Raw genomic sequence first — 17,453 nt, 5'->3', positions numbered from 1 at the left:
TAAACCTAAAAGTGCGTCACCTGAGTTGAGTCCTTTCTGGCAAGTTGCTGAAGAAATTGTGGAAGAGGGTGGCTTACTCTTTAAGAGCGGCAAGATTAATCCCCCCATTGTTTTACAAAATACATTTTATAACTTGCCCATGAGGGACATTTTGGCATGTCTTCCATGAAGCGTCTTATTAGAGCCAATTTTTTGTGGCCTGGTCTTGACAAGATGGTGGATAGAACTGTCACGGACTGTTCTTTCTGTATTAATGGTGACAAGATGCTCTGAGTTTTTTCTGCTCCTCTCAAACCTGTGACTTGGCCCAAATCACCATAGCAAAAAGTTGCTTTTGATATTTCAGGTCCTTTCAAATGTTCACCTCCCGGTGCTCGCTTTGCTCTAGTTATGGTGGATTACCATTCAAAGTGGCCTGAGGTCAAGTTTGTTGCTAGTGCTACTTCTTTAGTTGTCATTTTTTTTTCAAAGAGGTTTTTGCCAGTGAAGGTTGTCCGGACATCCTAGTTTCTGACAACGGAGTTCAACTTGTCTCTCAAGAAATGGAGGAGTTTTTCACCAAATGTGGGATCAGACACATCACCACTTCCCTGTATGAACTTAGGTAAAATGGTCAGTCGGAAAGATTCAATTGTGTTCTTAAAGATAGTATTGAGTCTGTTGGTGTGTCTCGTGAGCCTTGGAGAGATGTTTTAAGGAGGAGATTATGGATGTAACGTATTACTCCCCATTCTGTTACGGGTGTGAGTCCTTTTAGGCTTCTTAAGGAGAGTTATCCTGTCTCTGATATTTGCCCTTGGTGGATAAAGAAATCCTGTAAGCAGGTGGATGATATTGATTTGGATGTCATTGCTGGTAGGGTAAGGAGGAAGCAAGATAAAATGAAGGAAGCTTTTGATGAGAAATGAAAGGTTAGAGTTCCTGATTTTGTTGTTTGAGATTTTGTCAGGATCAAGACAACTGTTTTTTTAGCCAAAGTTCGTTCCAGATTTGGTCCTCCTGTTAAAGTTGTCAAAGTGTGTAAAAACAGTGTGGTTACCCAGGATGGTAGGGTCTGGAATTTAAGAAGAGTTGTCAAATTCAGGTATTGTGAAGACTCCAAGTTCACTGCTTTTAAAACTTCTTTGGGAAATCGTCCTGTTCCTGATGAAGGGTTGTCTGTTGCTTCACGGGTTAAAATTAACAATAGAACCATTTCTGTGCCAAAGAGGTACAGTACTTAATGTTATCATTTTCTTCTGCTATTTTTTTATTTTTGTTTTCTTGTTTTGGTTTATTTTTTGTTGTTGTTGTTTCCTTTTGTGTTATGGGGTGAGATGTGTTACATTCTGATTTCATCAGTGTGCTGCTTTCATATGTTCTACATGGAATGTATGAGCGTGCATGCTCTCTCTGCTGTTCCATGTTCTATGTTCTGTTTGTGGCAGTTATCTTCTACCAGCTGAGCTGTTCAGACGTACTGTGCTGCTACTAAATAAATTCCTTAAAACCACTTACCTGCAGGTCCTCCTCGTCCTTACACATGTGAATTACACTGTGCAGCCTTTTGGTGACTGCAGACTTCTCAACACATAATTATTATGATCTGGTGGCAAAATGGCTCAAAGATGTATCAAGTTCGCCATAGCCTTTGTAAGCGACCTGAATAGCACAAGCTGAAATCTAGGAAATGCAATCCCGGCAATGAGATTGGATAGTAACATGGTAAATGGCAGAAGAATGGAATTAAGTGATGTATTTAAAAGAAGTAATTATCAGTAAGATTGGGTGACAAGTACATGGTTTATGTTATTAGGACACAATCCAGTCAATTTCACCAAAGTTCACTTCAGGGATACAGTAGAATAAAATGTAATGTAACGATTTGCATTCAATGTTCGAAAAAATACTCCTCAGCATCAGGGAATTTAAAAGTCCTGTAAATAAGTTTGTATTTGGTCTGCAATGTTCATGGGCGCAAGCTGAGGTAAGCATGGTGTGATTAACAGGTGCTGTCAATGGTAATCAGGCATTTTGATATTGTGATAGGTTGTCGAATACTTTCAAGGTGCTCTAAAGGAAGCCTAATGGTAGGGACATGATCATCTTGTATGGACTCAGGTATCTGATCTGTGGCATAATGTGCATTGGCAAAGTGGGCAAAACATTGGCATTTAAGTAGCTGGATTTAATAATGTATTACATTACATTTTTTATTTATTGGAGATATTTATTTAGTGGAACCTACCAACAAAGCCAACAGCGAGCTTTACAAATATCAGATGACAAAGAACAGTAACCTCGTTTTTTTAAATAATAAGCAGGAGCAGTAATAATAGTTATGAATATGGCAGTGCATAGATAGCAGGGTGCAATTTGAAAAAGGGGACTTTTCGAGATGGAAGCAAACTGTGCATCAGTCCTGGCTTCTGTAGGAGTTGATTCCAAATTCCTGGAGCTTGACATGAGTATCCCTGTTTCATTGTCTTTGTCTGTTTTGCTTATGGGGTCTCCACTAGTAGGCCTGAGTTCCTCTCACCTCCTGAGTGTGCTGTGTGCATTATGGATAAAATGTGATCTTTTAGCAACTTAGACAAGGCAAGCACCCACATTTAGGTGTGCCAGGGTGGGTTGCGGGAGACCCGAGTATGGAGCATTACCTCTGTCAAGGTGAGAGAGGAGTAGAGCCTGCTTTCCTTCTCTGAAGTCAGTCTGAGGGATGTATGGTTTTAGTTACATGGTTAGTCGTGTGCTGCAGATAGCTCTTCTGTTGTTTTTGAAATATTTCCAATACTAACCTCATCTGGGGCAGCATTTTGGCACTAATCTGTAAAATAGCAGGTCAAAGTTCCTGGCCCAGTGTGTGATGTGGGACAGAGTACGTGTGTACCTCAGCTCTCTGAGCGTACTTGCTGCTTGGACTCTGAATTATAAGGTTATGGGACTATGGAATATTGTAAACAGTATTTAGGACACAGTATTTATGGCAGCTAATATTTCTGCGTAAGATATTCTGACATACAATCGTTTTCTTGGTCATGTTATGCAGGACAGATACCAGCTCGCTCTTGGTACCGGAGCTTGGGTGTCTGTTCCACAGTTATGTTTCTGCCAAGTATCTTTGACGGCTGCTTGTCTCTATCCCCTGCATACCTTTTGGAATTTCTTTCCTGCACTTTCCTTTTTTTTGGTTTTTGTAAGAGTGAGATTCTCGATCTTTTGATAGGGCGAACTGGAAAAGTAATCTAGATCTATATCCAAGTTCCACGTCCCTCCTTCTGTGCCTTTTTTTTCGTGTTTTGGGGGATGCTCTCCTATGTCGCCACTTATGCAAGATGGCATCTCAAACTTGATTATTCCCCTTCTTTTCTCCCTTTTTAAAAATATTTCCTACCTGGACCACTTGCTGTCTCTAATTTTACAAAGTAAATGCTGGGAAGGAAAAGTAAGTTATCCAAAAGGGTGCAGCAACAAGGCAGCTAACCATAGAGGTGTACAGCGAATCGGAGTTGAGGGAGCTCTGGTTCTGTACTGGCTGAGGACAGAGCAGTTCAAGGACATTCTGTTGTGAGAAATTCACAGATGACCTTTTGGAGCCAGTGTCTGTACTGCTGTCATGACCAAGTATCTGTGGTGGGTGCCTGCCACTAATTCCTCACCTAAGTTTTGTTTTTTAGGTCTCCGGATAGACAGCACATGTGCTGTCTCTTTGAGACATGTTGTTTACTATCGGTGGACTTGGAGGCCTCCCAATAACCGCTTGCATGCTCATGGCGAGCCCAGCTCGTCATGAGGCACAGTGGAGCTGTGCTCATGACGAGCTGGGCTTGACATAACAACTGTGCTCCACCCACGCGTGATTGATTCCCCACCTGTGCGGGAGAATCAATCAGTGGGCGGGGTCGTGGCGAGCTCAGCTCATCATGAGCACAGCTCCACTGTGCCTCATGACGAGCTGGGCTCGTCACGAGCACCGCGGCGCCGTGCGTCCCCCCACACCGTGGGGAATTACCCCCGCGGCGAAGGGGTTACTTACCATTAGTTGGCATCATTGTTGCTCTCAATTGCTTGCATCTCGCTGGTCAGCACTGTGGTCACCACTTCCTCTTCTTGTGTGTGGCCCTCCCTCAGAGGATGGCCCAGGTACTTGTGTCCTTCCACTGCTTGTGATTTTGAGAGCTATTTTTTTTATTTAAGTTGATGCACTCTACAGAGTGCATCTTTTGTAGCTCGCTCTGTTCTGCATTTCTTCCCTGTCAGTCTGCTTCTCTAAACTCTCCCTTAGTCAAGTTTACCAGCAGGTTTTCACTTTATTCACCTTCGAAGGAAAGCTGTTGGATTCTGGAGTGAAACTCTGCAGTTTGGCTGTGTGATTTATTGACAGCCACTCACAGTTCACAGTGATAAAACAAATAATGAACATCTGTAGCCATGGAACGCCCAGAGTCAGGAGATGCAGGAATTCATGTCATTCTCTCTTCAAAGTTCTTTTCAACTTTCCCTTATGGTACTTGTTGGCTATCGGTCTCGTGCCTGTATGTAGCCTTGGATGGAATTTACTACCCGCTTTGGGCTGCATTCCCAAGCAACCCGACTCCGTGAAGACACGATCCAGGCACGCCGGGGCTGCTACCGGCCTAACACCATCCGTGGGGTGAACCTCGATCAGAAGGACTTGGGCACCGTGAGCGACGCGGGGGAGTCGGTCTTCTGTACGCCACGTTTCCCGCGCCCGCCCCCAGGCGGGGATTCTGCGCTGGGCTCTTTCCTCTTCACTCGCCGTTACTGGGGGAATACTGGTTAGTTTATTTTCCTCCACTTAGTGATGTGCTTAAATTCAGCAGGTCGCAACGTCTGATCTGAGGATCGGGGGGAGCCGAAGGAAAGACCAGGCCCCTGTATGCGCACACCCTCTGTCCCGTGATCGGATCTGGAGGGGGTTCTCCCTCCCCGGGAAGCCGGCCACAGAGGTGGGCAACCAAGGCACTTGCACGCGGGCAGCCGGTGGGACACCACAGACAGCCAAGCGCGGCACGCAGCCAGGTGACCCAGGACGGGCCAGTGGCAGACCTGTTTCCGGCCCCCTTCTACCTGCCGAGGTGTGCCTCCATGACAGGATCTGGCGAGGGACCCTGCCACGGGCAATCGGGGGTCTGACCTTGTGGGGGAACAAAGGGAAGCGGTGCTAACCCTGTGATGGCCCCCGCCATGTCCGGGGGAAGCCCCGGGGCGATTGACGATTAAGCGACCCTCAGACAGGCGTTGCCTCGGAAGGGACCCGGGTCCGCAAGGTGCGTTCAAAGTGTAGATGATCAATTTGTCCTGCAATTCACACTAATTCTCCCAGCTTGCTGCTTTCTTCATCGAATCGCAAGCCGAGTGATCCACCGCCAAGAGTCACAGGCAGCTTTTTGAAAACGTCTGTCCACCTGCGGGCGCAGGAGAGGCAGGAGAAAGGCGACGCCATCCATCCACCGCCTGTGCGCCGATATGACCCGGGCACCCTGTTCAAGGTTTCCCCTTTGGGAGTCAGACTGCACCGTTGGGAGATAAAAAGCATTACTAGGTGCTCGGCCCGGGAGTCTCCCCACCCACCCGTGGGTGAGGGGGGCTCCCAGAGCAACAAAAGCAGGCTGCAGCCCCACTGCTGCCGGTCCCTCCCAGAGTAACTGAGAGGGACCACGCAAGTCTTCAAACCCCTGGCCGCACGGGACCAGGTCAAACCTTGTACCTGGTAACGAGGGAGGGTTGCCCCACCTGCACGTCAGCCGTCAATCGCCCGGCGGCCCAAGCCGTGCCAGCGAGTTGGTGGGAAGCCCACCCCACCCTTGCCCGGGTCGATGGTACCGGAAGGGGAGAGCCAGGCAGTTTCCCATCCCGCACACCTCCCACTGAGTGCAGCCGGGGTCCCCTCACAGGCCCTCTGCTCTTTCTCTACCAAGCCTCCCTTCCGCGCGAGAAGTGCTGCTCCTCGGTCGCCCGAAGCCCAGACTGGTCCGGACTCGGGCACATGAAGGGCCTGGGGCAGCAGGGCCTTTCAGGGGGGGTGGCCCCAGCCCGCGGAGGCACAGCCATTCGGTTTCCCCCCAACCGCGGGGGTCATGCCGGGTGAGCGTGGGTTCTGTCTTGGGAGGGCCCACCACTGTGCCCCTCCTGGAGAGAGGGACAGGGGCCGGGGGCCACCCCCATCCCCTGTCCCTCAGTCGGTCGGATCCTCCCCCAGCGGAGGAAGACCCACCGAGGCCTGGTCCTCACCCAAGCGCCCCATGCGGCCACTGACCGCTCCTCCGGCCAGGGCGCACGAGGGCAGGGCTGGACCCTGTGCCTAAGATGTGCTTGCAGGAGTTGGCCGAGGGTTTCGGGATGGCGCCGTCCGTCGCTCGGGCCACACCCCCATTAATGATTCTTCCGCAGGTTCACCTATGGAAACCTTGTTACGACTTTTACTTCCTCTAGATAGTAAAGTTTTTTTTAAATAAATATTTGTATTTTGATTTTATAATAAAACAAAACATCAAACAAAGCATAAATACACAATACACAGTGCAGGGCATTCCACATTGGCAGTGTGGGGCAGTTATAGAAACAAAATGACTGTCTGAATTTAATCTGCAAATGGGGCTGAGCAGAAAGAAACAGGATCACAGTTACATTTCTCATGGTTACAAACAGTAGGAACAAACAGTACATTTTTCAAGGCTCTTCCCCCGATCCTTCGAACAGTGGACTCCCATCCTCTGCTTCTCTCTCCACCTCCAGATCGTAGTATTTTATACATGGGTCCCATATTTTCCGGAACTTCCTAAGACAGCCACGGGCCTTATAGGTCACATGTTCCACAACCATATACAAGTCAAGACTAGCCTCGATTCGTTAAGGGTAGGTATTTGCGGGGTCTCCCCAATATTTAGCTATATCCCGTTTGGCTACTACCAGCCCCGAGTTGGCTAGTACAAGTTTGCGCCTCGGGATGTCCACATCTGTCGGAATTCCCAATCAGTATATGATTGAGCTCCCCCATAATCTTTACCCAATAGGCCTGTATCTCATTACTCTCCCAAACAGTATGTATGAAAGTCCCATGTTCTGTGTGACATCGAAAACAATGCGGGTTCTCAGCTCTCTCTGTTGTATGCAATTTGGCTCTATCAGTAAGTGTGGTGTAGTATTTTGTGTTGGATGAGACGCAACCTTAATTTGATTGCCACTTCCCGTGAAGGCATGAGAGCTGCCTTTAAATATATATCTTCCAATACACCAGTGGTCTTTTCCCATTTTGCTCGGAGTAGACCTAGTTTTTAGGGCATGCTATTAAGTAATGTTTTAAAGGTAAACCACCATAGATATAATGAAGATGGATACGGTCTCCAAACTGTAGCCTTTCAAGCCTATATGCCGGGTGATCCCCAGGTGCGTGGATCCATTAATCAATTGCAATAAGGTGGGCCGCTCTATAGTACAACCTAATGTCTGGAAAAGCCAAACCCCCATTATACGGATTCCTCTGCAGTGTTGGGAGTGCAATGCGTGGATGAGCCCCATCCCATAGGAGTAAGCGCAATTCACTGTCAATGCTGTTGAACATCGTGTCTGGAATCTTAATGTAGGTGTTTTGCAGTACATAGAGCAACTGCTGGAGCATTATCATTTTATACATGGCAGCCCTCCCCATAATGGTCAAGGGAAGTCTCCTCCATATCTTACCATCCTCTTGAAAGTTTAAGAAGACCCACCTAATGTTACGAACTAGGCTAGTTGCCACATCTGTGGTGATATAGAGACCAAGGAAAGTAAATCCTTCCGTTGACCAGGGCAGGCAGCTAGGGAATCTCTGGGGCTCCACCCCCCCATGCCCCACCGGGTATAGGAAAGATTGAGTTCAATTGATCCTATATCCCGCATGGCGCCCATAGTCTTCAACAAGCCATAGGACTTGAGGGAGCCTCTCCGTCAGGTTAGTCACATATAGTAAAATGTCATCCGCATATAAAGATATGCGTTTTTTGTCTATCAATCGGGAATCATCTACAAAAACACCCAGCCCTGGGAAGGCTCTGAAGACACAGGCCATGGGTTCCAAAATAAGGGCGAACAATAAGGGGGAGAGTGGACATCTCTGCCTAGTCCCCCGCTGGATTGGCCAGGTCCCAGAAAGAGTTCCATTGACCCTAACCCTGGCCTCCGGCGCATTGTATAACAACACCACTCAGTACCGGAACCCCAGGCCAAATCCAAATATCTCTCTAGAGTGTGTCTCATAAAGGGCCAATGGATGGTGTCAAATGCTTTTTCAGCATCCAAAGAGAGTAGGAAATGAGCCTCCTCTCGGTCTCTGACAACATCCATCCAATTGGCCACTCGTCGTAGATAGTAGCGTGTAGCTCTTTTCGCATGAAGCCAGACTGGTCTCGTGTATCAGAGAGGTAATAACGGATAGAAGACGAGTCACCAGGATAGTGGCTAGGATCTTAGTTTCTATATTTAGTAGTGAGATGGGGCGATAGGACCCACACTCATTCGGGGGTTTCCCCGCTTTGGGAATCACCACCACCATTGCCATTCTGAGATTTGCCGGGAGTACACAGTCCTCTTTAGAGGCCATGAACATCTCAAGTAAATGTGGGGCCAACAGGGCATGATATGCTTTAAAGGATTCCCCTGGGAGGCTATTAGGACCTGGGGTTTTCCCTGTTTTCAGTCGACCAATGGCCTCTTTAACCTCCGTCAAAGTAATATCCTCTTCAAGCCTGTCCCGCTCATTCTGGGCTTGGCGGGGTAGCTTGACCCCTTCAAGATATTGGGTTATTTGTACCTCACTCGCTCATGTGTGGGCTGCATAAAGTCTTGAAAAATATCGGGTTAAGGACTCCACAATATCCTGGGGTGTGGTATAAAGCCTGCCTTGTTCCCTGATAGACGTGACCCACCTCGACTCTTGTTCCTTTCTGCCCAACCATGTTAGCAGTTTACCCCCTCGATCCCCGGTCTCGTACAGTCTATGTTGGACTGCGAGCTGGTGTGCCCGTGCCTCTCTGGTAACCAGTGCCTGGTATTCCCTTTTAGTAATGTCAATTTGACGAAGAGTGTGTTCACTCAATGAAGGGGCACCCTCATTTTCAAGGTCTACCAGCTTGTGTTCCAGCGCCAAAATTTTGAAGCTCCCGTCGATTTTTGTGGGCGATAATATTTTGGGCTCTGTTGCTTATCATGGTCTTGAAAGCTTCTCAAAGGGTGACCGCCGATTGCACAGAGCCTTCATTTTCCTTAAAATAGAGTTCGGTGTCTACCCTAATTTCTTTAGCCACCGTTTCGTCCTTCAGTGCCCAAGCGTTCACTCTCCATGTTGTGCCCTCACTTCTCCGTCTCCCACCCACCCATAGATAAAGTGGCAAGTGGTCCGAGGTTCCCCTAGCCAAGTACTCCATCTCTTCAACCAGGTCAATCTCACCAGCTGGGGAAAAGAGGTAGTCTAACCTTGAAAGCACCATGTGAGCCCCAGAAAAATATGAGTATGCATGTGTGGATGGGGTCAGTAAGCCCCAAGGCTGCCCAGAACCGAGCCAATGCGGGAGTTTCAAATGGCCCGGTCGCGTCAATGTACAATCCAAGGATGGATCACTCAAATCATTGAGGTCGCCCCCTATGAAATGTGTAGCGGGGCCAGATTGTAACAGAAGGTAGGACAATTTATCCAGCGTATGCTGCTGAAAACGCGGGTGAGCATAAACTCTAATAATTAGCCAAGGTGTGTGATTCCAGATGCCCTGGACTGCTACGGACATGCCGTCCGGGTCCTCCCAGCGTCGAGTGACCCGGAAGGGGGATGATTTTTTGATGAGGATTGCCACTCCTCGTGAACCAGGGGTAAAACCCGCGTGTGTCAGGGTGGTGTAGTGCCCCCTACCCAGGAAATAACAGTGCGGCCCCATAGGATGTGTTTCCTGTAGTAGTATGATGTCCGGTTTAAGCCTTTTAAGATATTTTGAAACTAACCCTCTTTTGATTTTATTCCCTAGTCCATTGACGTTCCATGTCATCACTGAGTACCCACCGATAGCTAATGTATAAAAAAAACTAGAGCATCCCGCACACATCCAAGTCTCCAAGCACCGCCCAAACAATGCCAGTTCTTCGCAGTGTCAGTATTCATGTAAATTGTCCGCACAGAACTACCCTCCCCTCTTCCCAAAGAACATAATCCAAAACATTTAACAGTGTCCATTGTGTCCCTCTCCCCACGCTCTACAGGCACCCCAACCACCCCCAATTTCATCATCGTGACAACACTGGTGTGGGTAAACAACCCAGAGGTCTGTAGCCCACCCCCTTCCCTTACTCACTCAACTATATTGCAATACAGGAACAACAACCCACTGTATACTTCCCTCGATCGTGGCAAAGGTTCCAAGTGTCCGCTATGCCTCAGGAGTCTTACAGCATCTCTAGGTGGGCGTCTGGCCCCAAACCGTCATTCCTCATCGCCATTATTGAAAGGCTGCAGTGGTTGAGAGTCCTCACCCGGAGAGTTCGGGCCTGAAGCCTCCATCTGTTGAATGCATTCAAAAAGAGGGTGTTCACTGTCCACAGCCAGGGACTCGTGTTTCTCTGACTGATCAGAATCTACATTGCCATTCGAGATGTTCTTGACGTACATTCCCGAGCCGTGTCATCACCCATGTCCGATAGGTTAGGCCACTGTTCCCTAGGACTCAGGGACCTCCCCGGCGCAGCCCTGATGGAGGTCCCGTGATTTAGGACTCATTTCCGTTGCTTTTCTTTAGGCCGTTCCCAACTGGGGCTCGGTTGCTTGTCAGCGGGCAGGAGAGCAGTGGAAGGCAACCTACGCCTCAGTCGAGGCCGTTCTTCAATCCAGGACCATGCCTCTTCTGGTGTCTAGAAGAACTGCGTAGTGCCCTGAAAGATAACTTTAAGTTTGGCAGGGAACATCAGCATATATTGGAACCCAAGAGCACGAAGTTTCACTTTTATGGGGTCAAAGGTACACCGCAGTTTTTGTACATCTCCCATGTAGTCTAGGAACACTATCACTCTCGTGTTCTCATATTTGATCTCTCCCTTCTTCCGTAGCTCTCTGAGTATTAGATCCCTGTCCTGAGAATTCAAGAATCAATCTATCAGCAGCCGAGGGGGAGCTGCCAGCTGCGGTCAGACACCAGGCATCCTGTGCACTCTTTCTATAACAAAACATGATGAAAATTGTGTCTCCGGAAGGGCATCCTTGAGAAATGTCAGTAGGAAATGTCCCGGGTCAGAACAGTCCACGTTCTCCGGAAAACCTACAAATCGCAGGTTATTCCTGCGGGCTCTGTTTTTAGCGTCGTCGACTCTCCAGACCACGTCCATTACTGTCGCCATAAGTCCCTCTACTTCTTTACATGTGGTACGTGAGGTGTCTTCAAGTTCCGAGACACGCTGTTCCACTTTGGTCACGCTTTTGGAGACCTTTCACAGATCTTGGCGCAGAAAGGAAACCTCCATGCGCACCTCCGCCATCTTGCCTTCCAGGCTTTCTTGTGACGCATAAATTGCCTGCAATATCGCATCCGTGTCCAGGCGGGGGGCCGAACCTCCCTCTGCCCCTACGGGCGCAGAGAGTATCTTTGCGTATCGGTCCAACTTCCCCTGTTTGGATGTCTTGGGCTCCTTATCTTTTGCCATTGTGGCCAAGCTGTTGGCAAGCCGCAGCCGCGTGTCCCACCTAGGTTATGCGTCTACCACTGCCCTCAGGGGGGTATCCCCGCGCCCCACTGGACTTGTAGCACCACCACGTCAACTCCCGCCAGTCCACGAAAAGTCTCAAGAGTATGCCCTAGTCGCTCTCACCAGCCAGACAGGTAAAGAAACAGTCCACCGCTCACTTCTCTATTGACGCTGTCTCTAGGGTGTAGGCTAGCGAGCCGGTAGTGCCCCCATAAATCAGGACAGGACAGGCCGCAGGGCCAATCCTGGATCGTCTCTGCGCCACAGAGCTGTGTCCGCAGTGCTTTGGTAGGCCCCACCCAGTTTGTCCGCACATGTGCCCCATCGTGCGGCCAAATGTAAGAGGCCGTGGAACCCCCCAAAACTGAAGGCACTCGGCCAGGTATATAGCAGCCTCCGGTGCTCCGCTTACTCACACCATATGCCCAGGGGTCAGAGCTTGACAGCCCTTGACGTGTCTTGCCAGGGAAGGTGCAGGTAGCATGGTGTGCAGCGGCGGGGACCTGGTGGCGGGAGCGCCCCCAGGAGTTGCCTCACTATGCAGCAGGTCCACCACCAGAGTGCACCCATGGCCCAGCTATGCAGCTCTGCCTCGTACGTCGGCCCACTTGAGGAGAGCCCAGACACACCGGACCCTAGGCACACCTTCCACCTGATTCACACTGGGGGCCCACAATCTGACAGGAACTGGAAAATCACGGAGCTTGGTACTCTTCCGCGGTGGCTCCTACAAGTCTCCAGCAAATGGATGCAGGGATCGACGGCGACAGCTCTGGCCGCAAGACTCCCCCCCTAGCCAGTAAAGGGGAGCGCCCTCCACTCCGTCAACCTCAGCGCCGCCACGCCAGCAGTGGGATCTTTCAGGGCAGCCGCGGGTCTCAAGTTCCGCTGCCGAGGCGGAGGATCAGGGCGGCTTGCAGTGCCAATCTCACTCACCGCAGCCTTCCCTTGTCCGGGCTTGCCACAGCCCCGCTGGATGAGAGCTCCGCAGCTCCGGCCTGCAGCCCCAGCTATGCCGTCCCGGCCGCCATCTTAGAAGACCGCTGTCAGAACGTTGTGCCGAAAAGGACTCGATTTCAGACGAAAAATGCCTCCAAACACCTCATCGGGCACACCACCGCGTGCTCGTGCCTTCCGATCGCTGGTATTGTGTTTATGGGCGAAAAGGAACAGGATAAACAGAGGATTTAGATTGGGGCCAGCGGAGCTCGCGAACAACGTAGCTACCCAGCCATGTTGCTGGCCACGCCCCCTTGATAGCCAAGTTTGATTGTCTTCTCGGCGCTCCACCAGGGCCGTTGCCAACCCCAGCCGGGCCGATCCGAGTACCTCACTAAACCATCCAATCGGTAGTAGTGACGGGCTTAATCAATGCGAGCTTATGACCCGCACTTACTGGGAATTCCTCGTTCATGGGAAATAATTGCAATCCCTATCACGAACGGGGTTCAGAAGGTTACCCGCACCTGTCTGTGAAGGGTAGACACACACTGATCCATTTAGTGTATCGCGCGTGCAGCCCCGGACATCTAAGGGCATCACAGACCTGTTATTGCTCGATCTCGTGTGGCTGAACGCCACATGTCCCTCTAAGAAGTTGGAGGCCAACCGCTGGGGGTCGCGTAACTAGTTAGCATGGAGGAGTCTCGTTCGTTATTGGAATTAACCAGACAAATCTCTCCACCAACTAAGAACGGCCATGCACCACCACCCACAAAATCGAGAAAGAGCTATCAATCTGTCAATCCTTTCTGTGTCCGGGCCAGGTGAGGTTTCCCGTGTTGAGTCAAATTAGGCCGCAGGCTCCACTCCTGGTGGTGCCCTTCTGTCAATTTCTTTAAGTTTCAGCTTTGCAACCATACTCCCCCCAGAACCCAAAGACTTTGGTTTCCCGGTAGCTGCTTGGCGGGTCATGGGAATAACGCCACCGGATTGCTAGTCGGCATTGTTTATGGTCAGAACTACAACGGTATCTGATCGTCTTCGAACCTCTGACTTTCGTTCTTGATTAATGAAAACATTCTTGGCTAATGCTTTTGCTTTGGTTCGTATGTGCTAGGTCCAAGAATTTCACCTCTAGCGGCACAATACACATGCCCCCGGCCGTCGTTCTTAATCAGGGCTCCAGTTCCGACAACCAACAAAATAGACCCTGAGTCCTACTCCATTATTCCTAGCTGAAGTATTTAGGCGACCGGCCTGCTTTGAACACTCTAATTTTTTCAAAGTAAATGCTTTGGACCGCCAGGACACTCAGTCAAGAGCATCAAGGGGGTGCAGAGGGGCAGGGGCTGGGACAAGGCGGTAGCTCGCCTCGGGTGGACTGCCAGCTCGATCCGAAGATCCAACTCGAGCTTTTTAACTGCAGCAACTTTAATATACACTATTGGAGCTGGAATTACCGCGGCTGCTGGCATCAGACTTGCCCTCTAATAGATCCTCGTTAAAGGATTTAAAGTGTACTCATTCCAATTGTAGGGCCTTGAAAGAGTCCTGTATTGTTATTTTTCGTCACTACCTCCCTGAGTCGGGAGTGGGTAATTTGCGGGATGGGGTAGCCGTGTCTCAGGCTCCTTCTCCGGAATCAAACCCTGATTCCACATTATCCATGGTAACCATGGTAGGCACAGAAAGTACCATCGAATGTTGATAGGGCAGACATCCGATTGTATCGTCGCCGTCACGTGGATGTGCGATCGGCCCGAGGTTATCACCAAAGCAGCTGGGCGAGCCCGGATTGGTCTTGGTCTGATAAATGCACGCATCCCAGGAGGTCAGCGCTCGTCGGCATGATGGAGTGATCAAAGGAACAATAACTTATTTAATGAGCCATTCGCAGTTTCATTGTACCAGCCGCGTGTACTTACACGTGCATGGCTTAATCTTTGAGACAAGCATATGCTACTGGCAGGATCAACCAGGTAGCGGCACCTGCTGATGGGCTGGGTTCGAGAGCCGCGTGCCTGTCTCCCCGACTGGCAACCTTTGCACACCCCTCCCTCTTGGGAGCCTGCTAGGGGAAGGAGCTCACCCCTGGGCGAGAGGTCTTGCTGGGGGGGTGGAGAGTTGCGGTCGCACAGGCACCGGTGGGCCGAGCCGTCCCCCTCGGAAGGCAGATGCGGGCTGAGGAGCAGCCTGAGCGAGACTCAGGGGAGCCAAAGCCTTGCTGCGGCATCACCCCTCGGAACAGTCGTTCCGAGCTGCTAGGGAAATGCGCTTGGCAGAGAGGGGTGATGGCGTGGTGCATGGGGCCTATGGACCTGCTGGGCAGCAGCATCCGACGGCCTGGCACCACCCGACACCTTCCGCTCAGGTCAGACCAAAGGGGGCATGAGCTGCCAGGGCTGCTCGGCGTTCGCTCTGCTGGGTAGGGTGAAGGGCCTCCCGCCAGGCGCAGGCCCTCGAGTCGGACCGTTCATGCTGGATGGAAGCTCTTTGCTTGAAACAACAGCCGAGGCTGGCCAAGCAGTCCATCCCTAAACAGACCGAGAGTGCCCAATCGATCGGAGTACGGGCCTCCCCTGACAGGCCGCCCTGCGAGGGGGATGCCGGCTTCGCGTCCCTGCCTGCTACTGGGGGCGAGCAGGCTCAGACAAAAGGCCCATCGGAAAGGGGCTGAGAGGCAGGTGCAGACATGGGCCCCTGGGGGCCACGGCGGGCGGGCCATGGTCCTGCCTTCCCTTGTCTCGGAATCGCTGGACCTCACGGAGGTCTGACTGACCCTCTCCCTAGGGACCCAAGGCACGAACGTGCCCGACCTCCTGGAGCCCTCGCTGGGATCAGGGAGGCAAATGAGCCCTCATCGGGACTTCCATTGGAAAGCATTGCACGACCAAATGGCCGAGGGGAAAGGCGCGACCAGATGCAAATCAAGGCACAGTGAAGAAAAATATTTGCCCTGGGTCGAATGATTTGGTGAAGCTGGAAAGCAGGGATTGAAACCATGGTCTCTGCTTCAAAGCCCCACCACTAGTTTTTGACTTATATCCCACAAAAGCTTCTGATTAGCTTTGGCATATTATGTAACAGTATTTACCATGTCCTTTGTTTTTTCATAAACTGTGGCAACAGAAGTGGCAACACCCCGTCTTCATTGAACATCTATATTTTGGGCAGAAACTGTGCAGGTTTCCCTCCTTCAAAGACCCAGTGCAGTTAGGACAGAAGCAGGGCAAGCTCTCCCTATCACAGGATATGTATAATCAGACAGCAGCAGTGCAATCTTTGTTTTCTCACGAATAAGAAAACCAGCTTCCCTCACTCGCAGAAGGAAGCAAGTGTGTTCTTCCATTCCCTGCAGAACAGATCCAACAGGGCAGTCTATACAAGCTTTAATTGCTTACAGAATACATACTGGCAAGGCATGAGCGACATGCATGTTACAGGCAGGTCTCTGTAGCAACTGATTTAGTCACTGAGAGGTGTGTACAGGTGGATGAGTTACTGAACATGTGAGTATTGACACCATTCTCACTTAGGTTACATTCCGCATCAGCATCCTAAAACTCATGCTACTGTCACTCGGAGACCTGCAGTTTGCGTTGATTCTTAGGTGTTCCACAAGTTGAGAACCAGTCGTTACCTAAAAGGGCATTGATTTTTTCAAAAACAAATAGGAGCATATTGCGGCTAATGGGCCAGCAATAACAGTATCTGGAAAACAGGCAGGCTACAAAAGAAGTTATTCACCAGACCAATACGAGCAGCAGCAGCTAGGTGTGTCTGAAGAGGCACTGAGAAAAGCAATCCAGCGTACTGGCACCCTTCCTCACGAGGAGTGTTTTATGTGACGTAGGTAAAGATCCTAAAACCAATGTGATGCACCCTGGCTTTTAATATGTGCTCCCGAGGGCTGACAGTGTTTCCTTCAATTCTATATGAGGAAGGAACAGGAAGAGCGGCGAGGAGGGGCTGAGCTTTCTAGGCCCAATGTGTCTGCTGTGTACTGCTTAATGGTCATCTCTAAGACATACCCTGTGTACTCTTGGTCATTCACCTCCAGGAACGATGTCTTCTTTTTGAGTTCAAACAAATGTGGCACTGACTTCAACAGACTGGTATCTGATGTTCACCTTGGTGTTTAAATAATGGTCAGAGAAAAAGCTAAAATGCTTTCTCTAATTCATGCCACCATGTTTACACAAGAGTTGGCTTCTCGCACATTAAATGGACCGAGCAGTATTTGCCTGATCATACATGTGTTTGCTGTTCCAGGGACAGACTGCCGATAGGTCAATGGAAGGGTTTCTTTATAAGCGGTGTCTCTGAATATTTTTGTCAGAGTTAACCATTTGGCGGGTATATACCTCAATGGCATTGCTGCCCTCTATGGGATTGGATCCATCTCAGTCCTCCCGAATTTTCATAGAGACTTAATTTATGGGATACGTAATCCTACAAAGTGTTTTAGAATAAGTATTATGTGTGTTTTTTCCTTAAACCCTACCAGGTGCTGATCTATGCTAATAACGTGCTCTCAAATGTACCATTGAAAATGTGTCTTTTTTTCAAGTCATTCTTGAAGATTAACCATAATCTCCCATATAAAATTGTGTTTACATCCTATTGTGCTGTAGCATGCTTTAATACTTTTCCCTGAAAACGTCTTGGCTGAAACCCTCTCTGCCCTGTCAAGAACTGTAATTCATGTGATCTTTTGATTACTATAACTTGTGCACAGAGTTATTTAAAGTACCGTTTGACAGTGAGGTCCCCAAAGTCCCCTAATACTCCTAACTCACTATAAATAGATC

General features: G+C 49.8%; 1 non-coding gene and 1 pseudogene across 1 annotated transcript; both read right to left on the bottom strand.

Annotated features, from left to right (window-relative positions):
* Positions 1–5,224: 5,224 nt before the first annotated feature.
* On the bottom strand, positions 5,225–5,378 carry LOC146810623 (5.8S ribosomal RNA). Its single transcript, XR_014967084.1, has one exon. It is a non-coding gene; the product is annotated as a 5.8S ribosomal RNA (ribosomal RNA).
* A 7,542-nt stretch (positions 5,379–12,920) lies between these two features.
* On the bottom strand, positions 12,921–14,624 carry LOC146810622 (18S ribosomal RNA; annotated as a pseudogene).
* Positions 14,625–17,453: the final 2,829 nt, after the last annotated feature.

Source organism: Triturus cristatus, chromosome 7, assembly GCF_964204655.1.
Source record: "Triturus cristatus chromosome 7, aTriCri1.1, whole genome shotgun sequence".
NCBI lineage: Eukaryota > Metazoa > Chordata > Amphibia > Caudata > Salamandridae > Triturus > Triturus cristatus.
This window is presented reverse-complemented; position numbering and strand designations above follow the sequence as displayed.